The sequence below is a fragment of the Melospiza melodia genome, chromosome 1 (assembly GCF_035770615.1).
Source record: "Melospiza melodia melodia isolate bMelMel2 chromosome 1, bMelMel2.pri, whole genome shotgun sequence".
Classification (NCBI taxonomy): domain Eukaryota; kingdom Metazoa; phylum Chordata; class Aves; order Passeriformes; family Passerellidae; genus Melospiza; species Melospiza melodia.
The window spans coordinates 12,067,194-12,089,658 of NC_086194.1; the positions used below are offsets into that span (position 1 = coordinate 12,067,194).

A 22,465-nucleotide genomic window follows, 5' to 3' on the forward strand; every position below is an offset into this window, starting at 1 on the left:
TTGAACTCATTACTTTGACAATTCCCTCACCTTGTCCATAAGATTTATCATCAGAAGTTAAAAAACTCATTGTGTGGAAACATGGTCCACCTTGTAAAGTTGACTGCGTAAAATGTTTAAAGGATTTGGTTCTTGAGCACAGAGAGAAATTCTTGGGAAAGCTGCAGAATAAAAACAGCTCAGAATGGCTACATGCCATGTAAATCTAACTACATAAAATATACCTGGTGTTTTTCTCCAAAGATGGACCAGTTGAGGTTATCCTAACATCCTATTAGCCTCTAGGAGAGCTGTTTATTTACTAGGGTTTTTTCAGATATGAGCTTATGGATATTTTTATGTGATATGTGTTTACTGCCTTACAAGCAAAGAGTTGGTGGCAGAAAGATCTCACTGCCCCAGTTGAATCTCATCTTTTCTTCAAAATTTTGACAGCTTTGATGGCCATTGAGAGGAGAGACATCAAGTGGAAGAGCAAGTTTTCATCCCCTTCTTTCAAATCTTCCACAATAATGATTTTGACACCCAGAAAATTATGTGAAGAGGGTTTTTTATCCAGCTATCCCCTGGATCTCTTGAGAAGTCCAGTTATAACTAAAATAGAATTACTGATAGCAAATGCAAAACACTTAGGTCATGTTTCAGAGAGCACTAAGATGTTGCTTTTGGGATCTAGCAGAGCTTTAATCAACAATGCCATTTATCATGGTACTGCACTTTTTGCTATGCCCTCATGGGCTGCCCACACCACACTAAGGTTTGCAGGCATGTTTGACTGACACAGAGGTGTGTTCAAGTCATCTGCTCCATTATCCAGAGTAGCAGTGAATTAGGATGCAAACTCCCATTAAATTTTCATCTGCACTTGAAAAATAAAGAGTTTCTTTTCGGTATTTAACTGTACTGTATGTGAGCTGTCAAACTTTCAATAGAAAACACTGTAATTAAGTCTTCACTTTATGACATGTGATTTCACAGACTGAGGTAGATTAGCAGAAGTTTTGACGTTTGATTTTACCTTTGAAGAAATCATCATCAGAAAAGCTGTTTGTGGTATTTTGTCTAGCACAGGATCCTGTCTGCATAAATCAACAGTAACCTCTCCAGTAGTCTAGAGTTACAATTATATTCACTTGTCCACTTTAATGTGTTTTGCTTATGTTTACTTTCATACCTGTATTGATTTTTATCAATAAAGCATTCCTTGCTTTTGCTTACTCCATATCATATATTAGAAACTGAAAGTGAAAACACTTTGTTAAATTTCCATTTCCATTTAGCATGATGTTTTGCTCTTTAGCCTAGCAGCTAAGAAAGAAAAAATCAGGACTTTGACCACATAGAAATAATGATTTTTCTCTTTCTTAAAACACTTTAATTGTTCTAACAGATAAACTGTTCTGTGATTTTCATTTTTATTCCATATAATTGATTTTTTAAATATTTTGTAATGTATTTTTAGGTTTTTTTGTTTGTTTGTTCTTAACAATATCAATTTTATTCCTGCAGTTTCTCACTTGCTATTTACAAGGGAGCTTAAAGACCCTACAGTACTTTCTTATTGCATTATAAATTATTACCTACTTGCTCACCAGAAAACAGCAGCAAATGCCCAGAGATCTCAAGCAAAGCAGTCTCTTCATAGAGTTCTGTTCAGCAGTTACTGCACCCCAAAGGCTGTATCAATTTCCCCTCTTCCTCCTTTGGTGAAAAATACTGGTACTTTATTTAGCTCATGACTTTGAGCCTGGCTGTTCTCACTGGCCCTGCTTGCAGAATAAAGGCTGCACCCTCTGGAGTGAGCTGTCATGGGGAGAGAAGAAAATCCTTTTTAGAATTCCTGAGCAAGGGCGAAAGGAAATGCAAAAAGAGAAGGACGTAGCTGGTGCGTCCCAGAGGTGCTTCCGACAGTGTGTGTGCTTTTCCTTCATTTAATAATTCAAAGGAACAAAACTAAAAATCAGAAAACTTAAGTCCAGTGCTGAAATATCAAGAGGAAAAAAAAAAAAAAAAACAAACCAAAAAACTGTCTTTTCTGATTCTTGTACAAGAACAAGCAAGCAAGCACGCCGCTTTCCCAAGAACTGACCTGCCCTGCACATACAGAGTTGCCAAGTCCCATCTCCTCCACAAATGCTGAGAGAAGCTGATGCAATGACAGCAAAAGCCTAGGGGTTGGACAGAGGTGCTGGAAAAGGGGTCTCTACAAGGCATCAGGGAGACCAGAGAGGATGTGCTCTGCTCTCAAGCCTCATTCAGAAGATGCCATCCTGTACTGCAGAACAATAGGTTTCAAGTGATATTTTTCCTACTGGCTTTAAAACATTATAAATCTTGTGTGCTCCTTAGCATCATTTTCACTGTGCACTAGCCAGTTCTATCAGACTAATAGGGAAAGTCAGTGACTTATATTCTTCCTACCAGATAAGACATAATCACTGAGGATGCAGTAAAAAGAATGTACAGGGAGTGTGCAAAAATAGTAGAGACTGAATCTTATACTGAGAACTTCAGCACTTCTTCAGTGCTGAGCTAATAACTTCAGCTCCAGAACAGCAGGTTATTCTGTAAATCTGAATGTATAGACAGCAGGATATCCCTGAGGATATATCTAACTGAGCCACTTGCAGTTTGCAAACTTATTAGACATCACTCATATTTCCACCAAAAGCTATTACCTGCTGTTTAGAAATGTGTAAGTGCTTCATCTGTGCTTGTCTGTAGGTATGAGGAGCAAATACTTCACACTGGGAATTCTCTTATTGAAGATGACTGGGAACTCAGAATAGAACAAAAAGAGAGCATTTAATCAGTGCAGATTTCATCTCCATAAGGCTTTTTGAGGAATTTTATGTTGACAGTTTTTCTAGAGCACAGATTTATGCAGGTCTATATGTGTTAAATGCCATCTCACAGTTCTACATTATCAAAATTCATCCTGCTCTGCCACATGCACATAAACTGTAGAGACTTTCCCATGGACATTCCTTGTGCAGACCTTTCTCAGTAACTTTTATTTTGGGTGGACTAAATTTTAATTCCCCCACTATTATCTAAAATAGCCAGGCTACAACCCCCTGAATCACTTTATAACAGAAATACTGACTGAGTCTTTATTCTGGACACATGCATGGTATAGTGGTAACATCAATGTTGATGACAGATGTCATTAGTTTAATGACCATGGTTATCTATTGTCATATTTAAGTGAGGTTACTTAATGGAGTTAAATCTACTTTCCTTAATGGCCAGAATTAAGGAACTATGTCACATCTACATTAAGCTTATTATGTGTAATTTGAACAAAGAAACCCCTAACTTGAATAATTACCTCTACTTAATATACCATTAACCAAAAATTGATTGAGACTTAGTAGAGTCTATTTGTGATTTCCAGATTTGTTTAGCATCCCTGTTTGGACCCTCACATGTGACTTCATTAATTTTTTATATTTAAATTGGCTGAAATGGTCTTCACTGAGGAGTAATTAGATTGGTGTACTGTGACGAAAAAGCAACTTTGTAAATGGATAATATATGTTATATGTTTAAATTCTTGTTTTTTCTTCAAGTGCTCTGTTATTTTAGTGACTTGACTCTGAGTTCAACAAAATTATGGATAAGATAATAGACAGCTTCTCTGAGATCTAGATCTCTTACATAGGTAAGCCCATTGACTGCTCTTCCAAGTTCCCTTCTTCTCCCTTTAGTCTTCTTCCAAGTACAGTAATAGTTTGAAAACAGTTTCTTTGAAAGAAATAAAATAGTTCAATCAAATTATTTTTCTTTTATAATCACCATTTCTGCATTTTATTTTTTTAATGTGAAATTAATCATATTAAGCAAAAAGTAGAGACAGGCATTATACAAAGGAATAAACTTGCAATTGACAAGGAGCATCATGGAAAACATAATCCATTCCTAGGCAAACAAAAACCTGTTCACTTTAGCCTAATAACAGAGTGCTTTCTCTCTCTAGCATTTTCTTCAATAATATATTAAAAAAATTCCATGTCAATGTATAAACCAGCCATTTCTTTATCTCTGGGTTCAGCTCCATCTGATGTTAAACATTTTTACTTTTGTGTCCACCTTAAATCTAAGATGTAAAACAAAGGAGCAGCATCTGTTATTTGCATGAATTGTAAGACTCTGACCAGAGCTAGTTGATAAGAAGGAAGATCAGCAGGGTTGCTCTGCTGCTCCCCTGCAGGCTCCTTCAGGCTCACTGAGGTGCCATAGGCTGTCTGAAACCTTGTGTGAAAAACATTGTCACTAAATTTTGTCCACAGAATAAACTTAGCTCTTGCCATACATTCATTTACTTAAAAGGATTTTTTTCTATCATCCTTGTACTATTCCTTCCCCTCCCATAGCTCAGTGAAGCTGAAGATATCCTTCACATGTCCTTTCTCTTCCTTTTCTCATCTTACTAGAAAACCTCTTTCTTTTAAAGTCTTGGCTCTGAACTGAATTGTCTACCAGGGACAGAAAGTCTATGTTCTGACCACATCATATTTGTTTTACTATATATTTTCCATAAATCCTGCCTCTTCTCAGCATTTTAGCACTTTCTGAAATTTCTGTAGTCAAAGTGTATTAAGTGCACAAAATAAAGCCAAAAACAGAAACCATAAAATATCAACTTTGAAAATAAAATATTAATAAATTTTTTTCTGTCGTTTATTTGTATTACTAAACTTTTGTCCCATATCCTGTTCAGCACAATTCTCTGTGGTTATTCAAAAAGGAAAAAAAGAAGAAGAATGGTAATGGGGAAAAAGCAGGAATGTGTAGCTGACTCCTTGATATTTCTAAACAAGAGAAAAAAGATGGAAAAGATTTTATCATTTGACACACAAAAAAACCCTAACCAACAAATATTTTAAGTCAGTCTCTGAGAATTTTTATGAATGATGATTTTCAATAGATTTCACTGCCTAATCTGGCAAGTAGACACAGAGGCAAGTCAAGTTTTTGTTTGCAGTTGGTTAGGGTGCTTTCTTCACCCACTTTTTATTGTTAAAGAATGTGACAAAAATGTGGAGAATCAAATAAATTATTCTTCTTTTAACAAGAAGAAAATTATCTGTACACCATATTTTCAACATATTCTTTTAACAGAAGATTAAAATTTAATATGAATAAATATTCTGAATTAAACTTCTTATTGTGTTGAATAGGACAAGATTGTCCCTGAGTCTAAGACCAAATTAAAGGGTTTAGTCACACTGCCATTTCCACATATTTTAATGGGAAGTTTGTCTGAATCAGGATTAGGGCACCAGGTATCTTACTAAATTATCCTTTTATGTAGCACTATTAATGTAGGCTGATCCTTTCATCCGTGAACTGAGAAATTAAAAATATATTAATATCAAAGCTTCCATAATAACTGCATTGATGGACAACACATAGTTTGTATTTAATCACCTCTTATTCATAACATGTCATAATCATCCATCATGGCAGAAAGAAAATTGTCCAGCCTAACTCCTACACTGAATGTAGTAATGAAAATATAATAGAGGAAAGAAGTTCAAGGGGAAACCTCATTGCATAATTGATGTCATGGACTGGTGATCTTACAGAAGATGATGTCTGTATTGTGCACTAGGGTATTTTATTCAAGCACAGATACATGTGTGAAGACGTATAGAAATTACATCTCTCTGACATTTCATGCTAAGCTCCTCATATGAAAAATCATGGATTAACTTTCATGAAGCATTCAATTTCATTGAACAACAAAAACCATCATCAATTTGATATTTTTAGTTTTCTTTTGATTTCTACTTTCAAATATGCTTTTGAATTCTCAAGAAAAAAGGACTTTACTTCCTTTTTCTACCTTAGTATTTTATTTAATGCAGTGGTCAAAGTAGATTTCATAAACAGTCCTGTTTTCCTTTAGAGCTGTCCTAACTAGCTCTCCTGAAGTGTATTCTGTAGCTATAACTTATTTTACATGTTTCAAAGGGTTTTGCAGATGTAGATGACAATGATTGTAGTTTATTAAGTTCTTGAATGCATTACCTTGTCATATATTATAAGCAACAAGTCCCATTTCTTTTGTTCTCTTCTCCCTGGCTATGGGTTTACTGTGTCATGTTCATCCTCTGACCTCTAGCAGTGTTTTAACTTTCCTAATTAAGGCTCTGTTGCCAGCTTTTTCTAGGCAAGGGAGAGTTCATTTCATTCCACTTAATATCAATTTGATAGAGGTAGAGTTATATTTTTTGTTGTCAGACTCATCCTTTGCTGTGGTTATTTCATTCTCATCAGTACCCACTTTATCAACACCAGGCCCAGTGTCACACTGATAAGATCTCTTTACTTCAATGCAGAAGCTTCAAAGATCTCAGTGAACGATGGTATGAGTCATGGAGGCTGCAAATATTGCATTAGCAGCACAATAAAATCTGTCATACAGTCATTGGTTTAAGAAATTTATGTGCAAGAACTTCCAAGAGCTTCAATGGGCACATGCACACTTGTGCAGCTGTCCATATTCTTCCATCAGTCAGAGATTTGGGAAGGAAACTATGATAGTTACACTGGTATGATCTTCACAGTTTCTAAATGAAAAAAAAAAAAAAAAACCAAACAGAAAATAAATCAAAATAAACCAAAACTAAACAAAAAAAAAAAAAAAACAAAAAAAAAACAACAAAAAAAAAAAAAACAAAAACAAAAAAAAAAAAAAAACAAACCAAAACCAAAAACAAACAAACAAACAAAAAAAAAAAAATAAAACACCCACGAAAAAACCCAGAGATGTTAATCATCTCATTCAGCAAGGACAAATATAAAATAGATTAAAAAATTCAAATTTCTTGATCTGTTAATATACTACTTATCATCTGAAGAATTTGTACCCAAAAGGTGAGTTCTTGCACTAAGAATAATTTGCACTGCAAATTATTTCCTTTATATTCTCCCTTTTTCTAAAGTATATGGCTAATCCAGCCTTTGAAAACTTCCATTTAGTTTAGAAATCATGGCCCTTTATGACTAATTTCCTGTGCCAAACTATAATTACTTTAATTCTACATTGCTGGAGAGAATTTGAAAACAGGATTTCTTTAGAACAAAATTAACTTATATAATGAGTGAAAAGATAAATCATATTAGCTTAATTACAGTATATTAACATTTTTGTTGCATATGAATAAAAAATCAGACACTATGAAAAGGTTTCTCATGAAAAGAAAATTTATGGAGATTTATGAAATTTTAGGAACTTGTAAAATTCCATTACTTAACATCTCTATTAAGATCTTTACAAGCATACATAATGAAAGACCTAATAAAATATTTAATAAATGGACTTCTGTTTGAAGTCACTTTGATTCAATATGAGCAAAGGATTTGAAGTTAATTTGGAAGAAAGGGATAATCAGTAGTTAAAATAAAGATAGTTAGTATTTTTTTCAGGATTGTAAAGCAAATATAGAACAAGCAAACACTGCCTTAAAATGTTTTTTAAGTCACTCCAGCACTGATATTTTAAACATTTATTTTACTTGAAGTTTCAATGTATGTCGGACCATGGATTATCTGAAAATCTACTTGGACAACAAATTCTCTTTCAATAGAAATTTTAATTTAAAAATGAACCCATTGGAGAGGTTACCCATCAATAAGGATGATTTACCTGTCAGGACTATTCAGGCTAATGCATATTATCTCAGGGTTTCCTTGTTGTCTTCCAGTAATTTGCTTTCTCATTGATTTATGCCTAAAAAGTAATGAGCTTTTTTAGTTTTGTCTTTATGAAATATCCTGCAAAATGAAGTCCACAGCAAAATATATTAGTTCTCCTGTCATGCATAAAGGTAATATCAGTGTTGTATTTCTATATTGTTTATGCCCAAATCTTTTTCTGATGTTCCAGCTAAATTTTGCTACTCAGTTATCTCAGAACTCTCCTGATGCATGTGGAAAATTAGCCGGTGATGTAGAAGAATGTGTGACTAGCATAAATATTCCATTGTGTCAATTTGTTTTGTCCAGTGGGGTACCTCTAGTCCACAAACATCTTTTTTATCATGATGCTCTACAGTTGAATCTGCAGTTTCTGTCCCTTTTGCTAACGCATGTAAGATGGGGAGGTGATGCTGGAGGATGAGTTGACACTTTAGTGCTGTCAGAACTTCAGAATATTTTTAAGACTCTTATTGTCTGGATGAAGTTGTCTTCTAGAATTTTGATGATATGGTGTTAAATATAGTAAAAAATTGCTCATGTGCACACATCTCTTCCTTTGATCACTTGATTGATATAACCTAGTTGGCTAATTTAAGAGAACTGGAAAATTTTTTCTGCATGTCTTCAGAGAAACTTCAGTGTCTTCAGGATACATATATGGCAATATAACACAAGAGGTCTCTTCAGGGAGATGGTCTCAATTCCTTCTCCTTATCTGCTCTCCAGCCCTGAGCAGGTATCTCAATTTAGCAACTGTGTATCTTCTCCATAAAAATTTGGAGTAAGGATTAGTGATTAAACAAGATACCTAGTGATAATAAGGTACACTTCCTTTCATTTCATGTTCAAAAGGAATATAATGTCACTTTTACTTTCAGGTTTGCAACCATTCAATTATAATGTCAAAATTCATTTGACAGAAAGTATCAATCAGAATAGATCCTGAAACAGACAAACCCTTTTATCTTAGCAGATACTAAAATGTTTGCAAATTATGCAGTTTTGAGGTTTCTGAAACAATCTTCCTGGCATAAAGGCTTCATGGGAAAAATCTGTAATTAAACAGATTTGCATAATTCAGACAGGCTTTTTTGATCATTGTGTTGCGGTACCCTGAATCTTATTTTGCTATTAAAAGAGCACCTTTTGTCTGGCTTTGTCAATGTCATACAGACAATGGACGTTCATGGGAAAAAAGGAAATAATCCACTCTGCACAGAATAAGCAAACTGTAGCATAAAAAATGTAAAAATATATGGCAAAGTACCCTGCCTGGCGAACTGTCAAAGATGAGACAATAGTCAGGTTTAGGTGTAAAATCTAAAAGCAGTTACAGAAGGAAGAACAGACTGTGGGATAGAGAGAACAGAAACCTCTGATATTGCCATTTCACTATTTAAAAGGCTGAAATTGCCTTCTGTCTTCAGGCAGCTGCTTCAGCTGGCCAAGGGCATTTGTCTCCACAGTGTCTAGAGAAAGCATTCATGGAGAAACCTGAAACATCTGTTGTTTGTCAGAGAATCACAAAATGGTTGGAGTCAGAAAGGACCTCTGGAGATCCTCTTGTTGAACCCCTCTGCTAACGCAGGTTCATTTAGAGCAGGTTGCACTGTTCATGTCTGGGTGGGTTTTGAAAATCTCAAGGAGACTCCACATTCTCTCTGGGCTGCCTGCTCCAGTGCTCCATTGTCTTGGTTTGAAAAGAGAGATGTCTATTAAGGAAGGTAGGAGTTTCTCCTGAAATGGAAAATGTAAACCCCCTCTTTCTGAATTATTTTAATTTTGAAATTTAGGGGCTCTTAGGTAAAGATTTGGGAGAAGGAATAATGGTTGTTTATTAAGGAAGAAAATAAAAATAAAATTAAAAATGCAATAATAAAAAACAACACTAACAGAGTCAGAATATGACCTGACACCCTGTTGGTCTCTTCTGGATCTTTCTTCTGGAGACGGTGGTGTAGACGGGCTTGGTCCTCCTCTGGGAATCCATGGAAAAGGCTGACTGAGGTGTTCCAGGTCTCAGATTATATCCATTTAGGAATGCTTGGCTCCTCCCCCTGGGTGGAGCTTCTCCCAATGGGATATTGGAATTTTATCAGCCATGCAGTGACACTCAATGGCCCATTAACAGAAGATATTTCCCAGAGGGAGGATTGGTTGTGGAAGAGATAAAGTAAACTGCCTAATCAACAGAAGATAACTGCCCTACCTCTAACAGATGGGAAATAGGATGCACACCCCCAAACCACATCTTGCAACCCAGGACACCCATCAAAATGGTTTTTCCTTGTATTCAGATACAACTTCCTGCCTTTCTGTTTATGCCCATCATTCCTTATCCTGTCATTGGGCACCACTGCAAGGGCTGGCCCCATCCCCTTGTCCTTCCTTCTACAATCTATTATTTAGAGCTACGTCTTTAACTAACGTGTAAATATGTTGAAAAATCATAAATCTCAATGACTAGGCCCAAGGAACTCAGTAGCAGTTGAGATGACAATAATAATATAGCACTCTGAGCTAGTCTACTAACAAAAAATGAATAAAAGCAATTTCTAAGTTTGAAGTACCAGTATCAGTACATGACCTAACTATATCTCACTACTGGTGTTGCTCTTATCTCCTGCTATGTGCTCTTCGGACTGAGGTGGGAACAACACAAATATTTGACCTCCAACCATCCTCCCAAGGAATAAAATTCTTCCTTTGAAGAACTGGAGGAGACAATGAATTACCTTTCTGAAGCCCTTCATATCCACTCTGGAGTTATGAATGTCTCCCTTGCTCTTACCAGCCTTGAATGGTTGAGGTGGTGTTTGAAAGTTCTCACAGAGGTTCACAGTAAACTCCCTGTACCTGATGGGTCCAGGAAAGACACTGCTATTAACATTCCTGCTAGAGAGAAAAAAAAAAGTTAAATTTAATAAATAGAGTAATTATATAATTCTGGAAGTACTGAATGTGAGTTTTCACCATGCTCATAGTGATGTAGAAATTTTTGAATATGATCCCCCTGAAAAAAGGAAGAGTATATATAAAGCATGAACGGCAATGTATTGCATTATGTATACAAAGCTTTAAAGCTGAAAAAAAATTATCGAGTATATATTTGAGTTATTTATTTCACAAAATCCTGAGATGGTTATCTTCAAAAGAGAAGCAAATGTCAGTTTCCAGGATTTCTGTGGACGAGAAACTCATCTTTTAAGTGTGCTGCAATGCTCAAAATCTATAAAATTTGACGCTGTTTTTAAGGGTATAAGAACAGTAATGTTTTGAAGGTTTCTTTTCATGGAAGGTATCACTTCCAAAGTAAATTTGAATTTGCAATTTCATATAACCCATGTTTATGAATTGGTAACAACTATTAGCAAGACTATCAGAGATGATGTTGACTATGGAGCACTACTAACCTCATGCTAAAAAGGTGGCATTTGTTTTATACTTAGTTTCACACACAAAAAATTAGATAAAAAAGAAAATATAAAAATTTTCATGCTTAGTAATATTAATCAAATAGATTTCCTAAAAAGCTTTTACAACAGGTTTGATAGCCACATTTTTAAAATATTAGCAAATTTTCAAATGTTTAATATTTTACCACAAACCATATAGCTTTTAAGAGTATTTTGAAAGGCAGTTGAAGATTGTAAGAAAAAGAGAAAAAATAAAGGAAAATCTCCCACTTTTTCCTAGGCTTTCTTAACCTTACTTAAAAGTGTAAGGCGGGGACAAGGTCCCTGACAGATTGGAACGGCTCAGGGGATTGGTAATGGACTATGGGGTTATATACCTCTAGGTCATCATTTCAAATCTGGAGTGTTACTAATTAAAGACATAGCACACTCTGTTATTTGTATTTTTAAGGTCTATAAACTTCTTTGGGCTTCTTGGTTAATGACTTGAATTAAATTGATTGTGAAAAGGAACGTCTGTCCTTGAATGACTTTACTGAAGCCTGAGGTAAGAGATTATTTCTCAGTAGAATAGTAACAATTCTGTTGTTAGATGTAGAAAATAAATATTTCAGGTCTTAATAGCTTAATGGAACTGATGAGGGGATGATTGTTCAGAAGTAAGGGCAACTAGGAACACCCTGGAATATTTATGGGCATCTATTGTTACCTGTCCAGTTACCTCCTGCTTTCTTCCTATAAAATTAACAATTCATTTGTACAAAACTCATATTCTTGTAACATAACGCTGAATATGGAAACATAATCCAAGCAAAAGAGAGGTAGAAGAGAGGGGAATAAAATGGCAAGTAGACAAATACTTTCCTGTAAACTGTGAGAAAAAAGGACACTGAGAGAATATGGCAATTCCTGTGTTCTCAGTTTAAAATTATTTTAGGCTCCTGCTGTATCTTAAGGAGTATTGAGATTTTGAGGTAAAAAACAAAGCAAGTTTTTCTCAGACAGGAAAGTTGATGGAGGGGAAACTGTATAATTTTAATTGCCTTAGATCTCAGAGTAATTAGGAACCCAGCCTTGCACACAATTACAGAGTTGTCTCTGGTTGCACAGATGACTGAATTCACAAGTCATTTCAAAAGAGTTTCAATTCACACAAATGCCAAATTAAGAAACTTCTTAGATAAATGATTATAACAATACTCCTTTGCCTGTCTTTCATGCCACTAACTACATCTTTCATGACAAAAAATATTTCATCTCTCTTTTGGAATGCCTGCTTTTGTAAAGAAATCTCAGGATTTGACAGAAGACCATCATGAGTCCTCCTTGATCCCCTGAGAATATGAGGTATCTCATCTTTCAGATGCATATTGAAATTTTATGTTTAATTTAAAAGGACCAAAAATAATATAAATTCTCAAGTAATAAATACCATTAGGACTGAATAACACGATAGAACTTATTGCATTTCTATTTTCTAGAGGGTAGAGTTGAGTTTTAGTCACAAAATCAGGAAATTCAAGCCCTTAAAGATTTCATGTTCACCTTTTATATGTGGAGGATGGGGAAGAGAAGGAGAAAGAGGGGCATATGAGACTCTAAGTTTTCCATACTTTCCCCAAACATATTCTCTTCCATAGTTTGAAATGTTTATTTCTGGCCACTTGATCAAATGCAGAACACTTCGCTGAAATTTGAAGACTGCTCTAAATAACAAGAAATACCAGGCAAAATTTCCTATGTCAGTTTCTTCAAAAGTCTATGTTACTCTTGAAAACAGGTTTACTATAGTACTCAAAACTATGCTCAAAAATATCCTTTCTCTTAATTTGAACTCTTTCATCATCTTGCCCTGAAGTTTTCAGTTACAACCTGCTCTACTTCAGATACCAGTTCTGTTCCTGGTATTCTTTAGCAGAGATTTTAATTCATGCTAAGATAAAAAAGCTATTGCAGTCTTTTCATCCATGCTTTTAGAAACGTGGACATCTTTGAATAATGTTAATGATTCTTCATGGTTTGCTTCTGGGGACGGATTTTGGCCCCTTCTAAAAATGGCAAAACACACAACAATTCCTACTCTGTTTGGCCTTGCCTGTGTACAATGAAAAGACAGGAGCAACTACCATATGTCCCATCAACTCAAATTTTCTCTGCCAAAAGTGGAAAAATAAACCTATTTGCTTTCAGACATTTCTTGTTCCCTTTCATGGGATGCAGGCAGAATCTGCCACAGTGAGGAATGAAGACAACATGTTCCCCTCTCCCCATGTCCAGCTGGAACCAGCCTCTGGACTCTTCTTTTTGTCAGGTCATATCTTCCCATCATGAGTCCAGATGGTACAATTTTTTCCCTCTTACATTTCTTCCTCAATTCCAAAAAAAGGAGCCCAAAGCAGTGTTCTATTATTTTAGTGTGAGAGCTCTCTCTAGTGGCAAGGATGTTATTTGCCTTTATGTTTGTTTGAGTTGTAAAACATTCTTAAAGGTTGCCTGAATTTGTTCACAGTGGAAGCATTGTTATAGCATTAACACTGACAAATATTTTTTCATATTGTCTTAATTTTTTTTTTATAGTAGCATGGCTACAAACTGTACTCAACTCAAACCAATAGGATTTATATCTGTTTTCAACTCAGCCACTAGAACCTTTAAATTTTTTCAGTTTATAATCTAAAACACTCTGATGTGCAGAATATGAGGACATTGAGAATACACACGGGCATCCTTTGAGTCTTCATAGGAAAGTACAGAGGGAGTACTCTGAGAACAGAGTATATTGAGAACAACCCTCACATTAAAAAAACAAACAAACAAACAAACAAAAAACAAACAAACAAAACAAAACAAACAAAAAACCAAACCAAAACAAAAAAACTCCACCACACAACAAAAAATCCAGAAGTTTTGTTAAGATTCTTCATTACAGGTGGAATTAAGATAAAGGAAAAGATTTCAGATTGATAAAAGTGGATCTGTTTTAACAGTCCTTGCTGATAGTCAGGATAGAATTTCTCCAAAAAATAATTAGGAATCTAGTCAAATCCTATAATAGAAAAATATTCATCAACAGGTAACAAGGAAGAATACCAAAATAGGAGAGAGTTGCAAAGAGACAATTAAAATTTTTTTTATAAACAGGCAGCTTTTATAAACAGGCAGAATATTAGAATATTTATATTTTAAATTACATGTAATTCATCTCTGGTCTTTTAATTTAGGGGTAAATTAAATTTGCGAAGTGTTTTTCTTGAAACAAGAATAAAAACTCAGAAAAAAAATGCTTGTGTTCCATTTTATTCTCTTAATGTTAGAAGTTTCTGTTTTAACATTGAGAAAAATGAAACTAAACTCAAATAAAATGTTTAAAATGTAAAAATATTTCAAGCTGATCAAAACAGTTATTCTGAAATAAGCTTTTTCACAAAATTTTGGTTGAGGAACCTGATCAAAATGCAATCATGTGAATAGCTCTATGTAAAATGCCATTTTAAATAACTTCTGCATTAAACCTGCGTACTGCTGTATCTAATTTAAACTTCGGACTTCATTAAAATTAGTGTGGTCTCATTCAAATAATCCTCTATAGTAGCAGTTGACTGGAAAATTACCTGAATGTCAAACTGAAATTTAGCTTCTCTACTTCACACACAAGCTAAAATCCTCCCAAACTCTCAGCAACAATTCTAAGGAATGCTAAGGTGCACACACAGTGCTAAAGATAAGTGTATTTGGATTGTATTTCACAAATAATTTCCTTATTTGAAAGAAATTATTCAAACTCCCTTTGTACTGTATTTGTTGGCGCTCTTTAAGCATCAATATTTGTTGATCCATTTGTTGATGCTCTTTAAGCATGGAAGCATGTTCTCATATATATATTCTCTAACAATTTCAGATTTCCTGCAGTGACCAGTGACCAGGTCTGGGCTTAGGCTTGCCAGGAGGAGGATGGTTTGTGGCAGCGAGGGTCTGGGCTTTGCTCACTGAGGAGCTCATGCTTCCTTCCCACTGCTGCATTTCATTCCCCAGAGCTGCTACCCTGCTGCTCTCCCCCTTTGCAGCCCTGCTCAGGTGCAGTCTGGTGGGTATGGATATCCCTGCAGGTTTCATTCAGTAGCCCCCAAAAGCCTAAATTAGCTTGTTCAAAGAACTCTCAGACTAGTGAGCATGTCTGAATGACATATTCTCCCTGACAATGGTAAATTAGCACATTTTTATCTCTAAATCATCTCAGATATTTCAGTGATGAGAAAGTACTTGCAGTTTCATTTCTGCTTATCCTTGCTGACTCTCAAATTATTCTGAAGCCACCAGCATTTCTAAAAGCAAGACGCATTGATTTCCTCATTATATTAGGAAACGGCAAGTTAAGCAAATTTCAGAAGTCTTTTCAAACTCCAGAGTCTGTTCAGAAGTGATAAGACAAGACATCATATTCAGCTCTGTAAGCTTTTGTGTGGAGACAGTTCTCAGGAAAAGTATTTCTGTCCTAAGGAAAAAAAAGAAAAAACTATTTCCCTTTTCCAGCTGGAAAAGGAAGAGGAGGATGGAATCTTCAAATTTTAATTCGTGTACTACAACTGCTTTACTTGCTTTTTTCTATTTTAGAGAAACAGAGAATTTTGTATGCTAAAATCGACTTTTACACTGCAACTCACCATGCAAAATTCTTGTAGCCTCAACTGCGCTTATCAAATACCTACAGACTAAATAAATAATTAAATAGAAATTATTATCACTATAGAAAATTACTTCTGTTCAGAAAAGAAAATGGCAATGATTTTTCACCACTAAAAACATTCTAATATTGTATATGTGAAAATCATTCCAAGAGATGAAATCTTTCTGTATTTGCCCAACAAATGGCTTACAGCATGTTCATTTATTTCATATAAATTCCCCAGTGAATTCACAATAATTACTGGTTGTATTAGCCACATAGCAATGACTATTGCTATGTGACTATTGCAATGACTATTGTTATTGACAACATCACTAATACAAAGCAAATGCTTCCTACCATTTACTGCAGGTTGTTGGACCCTGGTGGTGTCTTGTATTTCAGGTATTGGTATATGGTGAGCATAAAGCATGGGGATTACTGTGGAAATCATAACAGTTTCTACTGCAACTACACAATCTCTTAAAATTGTATTATTTTTACAATGAAATATGTGTCAGAAAGATATCTACCCAAAAGACAGTTTCAATTTCTATTTTTATTTCATCTGATTCCGGTTATTATATTCCAAATACCTCATAGTCATGGGTATAAGCAGAGACGATACCATTCCCTCTGTTTTTGGGGGGTTGGTTTTGGGTTATGTGTGTGTGCATATATGTGTGTGTTTGTGTGTGTGTGTGTGTGCGTGTGACTTGTGTAGGCTTGGAAAAAATATTTATTTATCTAAGTTTACTTGTGAAATAACAAGCGGCCCCAGGTTTGCTAGAGAGCCACTTGACTTGGGTTTTCTGTGGGTTTTCTGTGGGTTTTCTGTGACCTCTGTGTGGGTAAGGAAATGCTACCTGCAGCATTTACACGGTCACTTTAAAACCTCACACTGCAAAACAGTTTGAGTAGCATCCTATGAAGGATAATTCATTTATCCTTGTGTTTAACAGTACAATGTGTACAAACACAATAAGAGCAGGGTATATGCGAAACAACATGGCTGAGAATGAACAAATTATTCCAAAGGGAATAATATAGGTGTCTAAGCATCCGTCCTCCAATAGTTTGACTTGTAAAACAGATGTTTGAAACCTTCTGGTTAAAGTAAACTGACCTTCTCTTGGAGTAAATGCATTCAAAAACATATATTTATCTTGATCTTTGGGTGAGTACTCACTCCTTGAAATAACAGTATGCATTCATTTACTCATGCAGTCAGGTAACTCCATTCCACTTTTAATAGACAAAGGCATACACCCCCGTCAGTTTACATTGATTTGCTGGGAAAAAAAAAGGCTGTGCTGCCCTGAAGTGCCAAACATCAACAGAATACAAGGCTGTATAGAGATGAAGCAACCTTTTCCTCGTGTTTGAAAAGGTACAGTGCAGTTGTGGTAACACACAGCTACACAGACTCCAGGTGCGCTGACCTCTGCTCCTGCAGGCTTTGGCATGTGCTGAGTACAGCAGCAGAATGTCTACAACCATGTTAGCTGTGGGAAACAGGGCTGAGCTGACAAGGAGGTCAGCCAGATCCCACAGCCTGAAATCTTAGCAGGCGAGGTAACAAGAAACAGCAGCAGGCGAGCTGGAAGATGTTTCACCTACACGTCTGTGCAGCCACTGAATCTTAACTTTTAAAGGATGGAAATGACAGCCCCTGGGAAAATGTAACAGCTATGTAAAGAACTATAAATTACAAGAAGGATGTGAGTGATCTGAAAGATCAAAAGAATAAAAAATTGATTTCTTTGGTGAGCTGTATGTTTCTGAACTGTGGGAGAAATTCTGCACCTTAAGACAAAAAGGGCAAATTTGACATTAGTATAGTTTTCTTTGACAAATTGGTCTTTCATTTTTGATCAATGAAGAACATAGTGTGCTCACCTCTTGATTTTGGAGTCTGTCAATGCTGCTTCAAAAATGAAAATTTCATTAACACCTATGTTCTTTCTTTGCAGAGCAGAATGTACACAAACACAAGAGACTTAACAGGATTTACAAACTTTACAAAGTTTACAAACTTGATATGCTAACAGTGTAAAAAGAACAAAACTAAACTCCACAATTACAAAATGCTAACAAAACCCTAACAAAACCAATAGTGAATTCCATTTTTCTACCTGTCATGGGTTAAAATGTCCATTTTTCTGAAGTGTTGCTTTTTTCAGCATTTTTTATATCAACACAGATCTCAAAAGTAGTTTTACTTTTAGCAAGTCTCTTGATTTATACTAAAGTATTCATTTTATTTTTCTGTTTCAATTCAAATGTATAACTCCTATTTCAAGAACATGGCTGTCTTTAATCATCCCTATGCATCTTCGCTCAAATGACTCATTTTCTATTACAAAATAAAATTATTTTCTGGGCAAGTTCTTCATTCCTAATGAAGGAAAAAAGATCAGGTACTGGTTTTGATACCATTAGGTTGCCCACCTATTAATGTAATTTTTATTACATTCTATTAAATCTTTGCATGCAAATTTACAGAGCTTATGATCATTTGGGTCATATGCTCTATTGGATCATTGCTGTTTTCCACATTTAGATGCTACTTCACCTTTTTGAATCTTCCTTCCCTCTTCCTGTTCTGTAGTCTTTCCCAACAGCATTTTGTACTTTCACAATGCTGCCAGTACGGCATCTTCAGTAACACTAAAAACTAAACATAGGGATGCAATTATCTTAGGTGTCTTTTAATCTTCTGCATTTCCATGTCATTCTTCTTAGTGAAGTTTAACTTATCTGAGGTTATTTCTTTTGCTTGTTTAGGGTTGAGCCAATTTTTGTGTCAATTCTAGGGTGGGCCTTTGCCCATGTGGTTTTAACTCGCTAAAGCAGCAGGAAAGTGCTTTTATTTTTTTACACATATTGCTGTTAAAGCTTTAGAATTATAGAATCAGAATATATTGGCTTTGAGCCAAGTCCTGTAGACTTCTCTGAAGCAAGTCCAAGGCTGTGGTGCTCTTCTGGGCCTCTTATCTGGTCACTCCATGAAAACACCTAAAAATTTAATCTCTGATTCACATTCCAGTGTGACATCTGACCAGTCTGCATGGGGGCAATTGCAGTACAGTTGTTTTTTCTGCCCTTGGTACCTCTGATTTCTCTCAGCATATCACAGTCAATGAACACATCTCAGTCAGACAATTGGTAATACAGACTCTGCTTTATTTGTTCTTTTGAGGCTTCTCACACAGATTCTGTGCAGTTACTGAAGGGGTTAAACTGTTTCTTTCTTTGCTTTGATCTCAAGGTCTTTTAACACACAAGGAAATTTTTCTGACAGTAAAATTACATCTCTTTTCTGTATATTTGGTATCATGATATTACAGTGTCCTCCTTGCTCTCTTCACATGGCTTTCTGACAGGTTTTGTATATTGACATCTTCATTTGAGGATAAAGAGTCAAATTCTTCTTTCTTCACTTGCATTTCTAACGTTTGTGGAAAACCACAATCATGCTGGAAATGATTATTGATTTTAATTTGAAATGGCAATATGGATTGGACTGGGGACCTTATCCTCCTAATTTGACCACTTGTTCTAGCAGCAGACAGTGAGCTTCTTTAAACTGATGCAGAGAGCCAGAACTGAATTCTCTTTAGACTCAACAATAAAAAGTGCAACAATCATTTCCTGAAAGCAACTCAATTGTATTTCCTGGTGTCTTCTGCTCCAATAATCTTATATTATATGCTAAGACCAACAGAACCTATGAATCTGTCAAGCAACCAAAACTGCAAAAAAAAAATCATTTTTGGTATGGTAAGTAAAGCAAAGACAAAACAACTTTATCCAATAGGATATATTGCTACTACTACTATTATTATTATTATTATTATTATTATTTTTATCTCATCTAGACTATTTCTAACAGACAATTAAAGTCCAAATCACATATGCCTGTGCTCATTATTATTCTGCATGTCTTTCAGATGTCTGCTTTATCAGCTCATTATTGATCTTTACAGAAACAGAGCTAAGAAGAGAATTATCTTCAGTCCTGAAATAGGACATGGTTATGAAGGAAAAAAAGATTAAAAAATCAAAAAGAAAAGAAATATTGGCATAGATTTGGCAAGGGAATTTCATTCTTTTATTTCACCCTCTAAGTACTCAGGAAGCTGAGTACTTAGACATTTTAGCTTAGAGATTTTTTTAAAGAAAATCCCACATTTTTTGCAGAAACTTTTATATTTTATTAGGAAGTTAAAAAATTGTAAAAGCCTATGATAGATAGTTTGATACACACACATATATAAATATAGATAACTATTGAAAAAGGAAGGAAAGGGCTTCTGAAGTGCAGCAAAGAATCCTTCAGAAGGTAACAGATGAAACAGAAATCCCATTTCCAGGGGATTCCATCTGCATCCCATACACAAGCCCAGCTCTGCAGCACAGCAATCAGCAGCAGCTGCCTGCACACTGTTCCTGAGGTACAAAAACCCTTTCCTTGCTCTTCACACATCACATTAGGACTAGGGGTTTTTTTGGACAAATGGGGTCTTAAAGTCCATTTCCCACACACCATTCCTGTGGCTACAAATGTAAGAAAGATCTTTGGTTCAGGGTTATGTGTGCAGGGGCTGCTGGGGTGCACAGGGGCTCTGCTGCCCCCCAATGCCCAAGTGGCTGAATCCCAGACCCTGGATCTCTTCAAAGGACATGTAGATGTGGCATTCAAATACATGGTTTTAGGGAAAAAATGGCAGTAGTAGTGATAGGTTTATGATTGAACAAAAGATCTTAAGGGTCTTTTCCAATGTTAACGGTTCTGATTCTAGGTATCTGACACCAGCTCTCTGAGCACACTAGCTTGCTCTGAACCCATCTGCTCTTACAGAAATGAAAACTTCCCAATCTCTAACCCTGGATATTTGTTTCACAACTTCCTATGGCTTTATGCCTCAATCTTTGCTCGTTGTTTTTTTTTTGTTTTTATTTTGCAAGGGACAGTTCCCATAGCCGCTGATCTCAATCACTCACAGATTTTCTTAGGCCACACTTCTCCTTCATTCCTTTCAAGCTGCACTGCCAAGGTTTCTAGAGATGGCTCTGTTTGTAATAAAGATATACTCAAGCATGAAAAGCAGGCATGGCCCCATCAAAACATTGTGTGAATGTTTATTTGATGCCAAAGGGCATGGAGGGAATGGCCAAGTGAAAACCCAAAAGACTATAAATTTTGAATGTGGAACTTTGAACTAAAGTCTGGCTGGTGGCAGGTCTTCTTTTTAGAGGGATTTATCTGGTTTATGTGCAGAAAGTTATATTAAATAAAAAAAACAAATAAACATAATTGCTCATTCCAAATTCACACCACTTTCTTTTGGAAAGGCTTAAAATATTTTCATTAGAATATATCTTGCAGGACTTGAGTGTATTTTGCATTTGGACAAGGGTTTCAGCTGTTTCATACCCAACCTAAGCAGTTCTCCAGCATTCCCTCGCTGTAGCTGGATCTAAAATTCACCTCTGATGTGTTTCCAGGCAACAGAATTATTTATGAAGTTTCTACAAATCTGAAATACAGACTATCCAAAATTACCTAAGAAGCAAAGGTAACTCATGAAGAGCAGCATGAAAGTATCAGAGTGTGGTCATCACATACAGAGAGAGACAGCATTTAAACAGAGAGAGACATCATTCTCTCTCAGAATTTTTCCTGGGGAAGGCAATGAGAGAGCTCAAAGAGAGAAGAGAAAACAATTCTTATTTCTACTTACTGCTCCTGTTGTTTGGCACCTGTGGAATGTGTTATGGAGATTGTTCACTGAAGAGTGATTTGTTAATTGGACTCTGCTGATGGTTGTTTGGACTGTTTGACCAATCAGGTCAAATCTGTGTCGTGACTGTCTGAAATGGTCATGGATTTTTCTTTAGTATAGTATAGAGTTTAGTTAGTTTAGTATTAGTATAGTACAGTATGTAATATAATACAGTATAGCTTGATAAAGCAATTGTTCATTCTTCTGAATCATGGACTTAGAGCACATTATTCCCTGACTGGGAGTCATCCTACATCGATATTGAGGTGTTTTTGTTAAACAGATTTGCTTTTGTGGAGAGCAAAAGCAAATCTGTTCAACAAAACAGGCTCTCAGAATCAGAATACCATTGAGAATATCCATTGAGTCCAAGCCTCTGCTCCTCCCAGTACTGCCCAATACTAAACAGGATCACCAAGATTATTCTCTAGTTGTTCACTGGACAGTGACAGGTTTCGTGCTGCAGCCACTCCTTTTGGGAGCCTGTGACCAGCCACCTTCTGGGTGAAGGATCTTCTCCTGGTGTCCTGTCTGAGCTCCCCCTGATGCAGCTCCATTCCATTTCCATGTGTCCTCTTGCTGACACCAGGAAGAGAAGATCAGCACCCCTCTGCTGGCCCCCCACCACCAGGGAGCTGTGACTGCAATGAGGAACCACTCAGCCTTTAGTTCTACTTTTACTGTGTGCCACTGTGGTGGAACGGCATCACAAACCAGGACTTCAGGGTACTCTTGTACTAACATTTCAAATTTCACTGCTTCCTGTCCTGCTGTTTCAATTTCCATGTACTGCATGTCAGTAGATTTTTTTTGCATTTGTTGTTGAGTAGATGAAAAAGAGTGCTAGGTATTCGAGGGTAGGATTATGCCCTTTGTGAGCCTTGCTG

The 22,465-nt window shown here is 35.8% G+C and overlaps 1 long non-coding RNA gene across 2 annotated transcripts in view; it reads right to left on the reverse strand.

Annotated features, from left to right (window-relative positions):
* Positions 1 to 3,814: 3,814 nt before the first annotated feature.
* The window catches only part of LOC134429268 (uncharacterized), a 59,886-nt gene continuing 41,235 nt past the window's right edge, over positions 3,815 to 22,465 (reverse strand). The window contains exons 4-6 of one of the 2 annotated variants that reach the window (XR_010030564.1): positions 10,446 to 10,602; positions 7,658 to 7,741; positions 3,815 to 6,578 (exon numbers count right to left, since the gene is read on the reverse strand). This is a non-coding gene — a long non-coding RNA (uncharacterized LOC134429268). Of the gene's footprint in view, positions 6,579 to 7,657; positions 7,742 to 10,445; positions 10,606 to 22,465 lie in introns of both variants that reach the window. The other variant, XR_010030565.1, reaches the window with a different exon arrangement.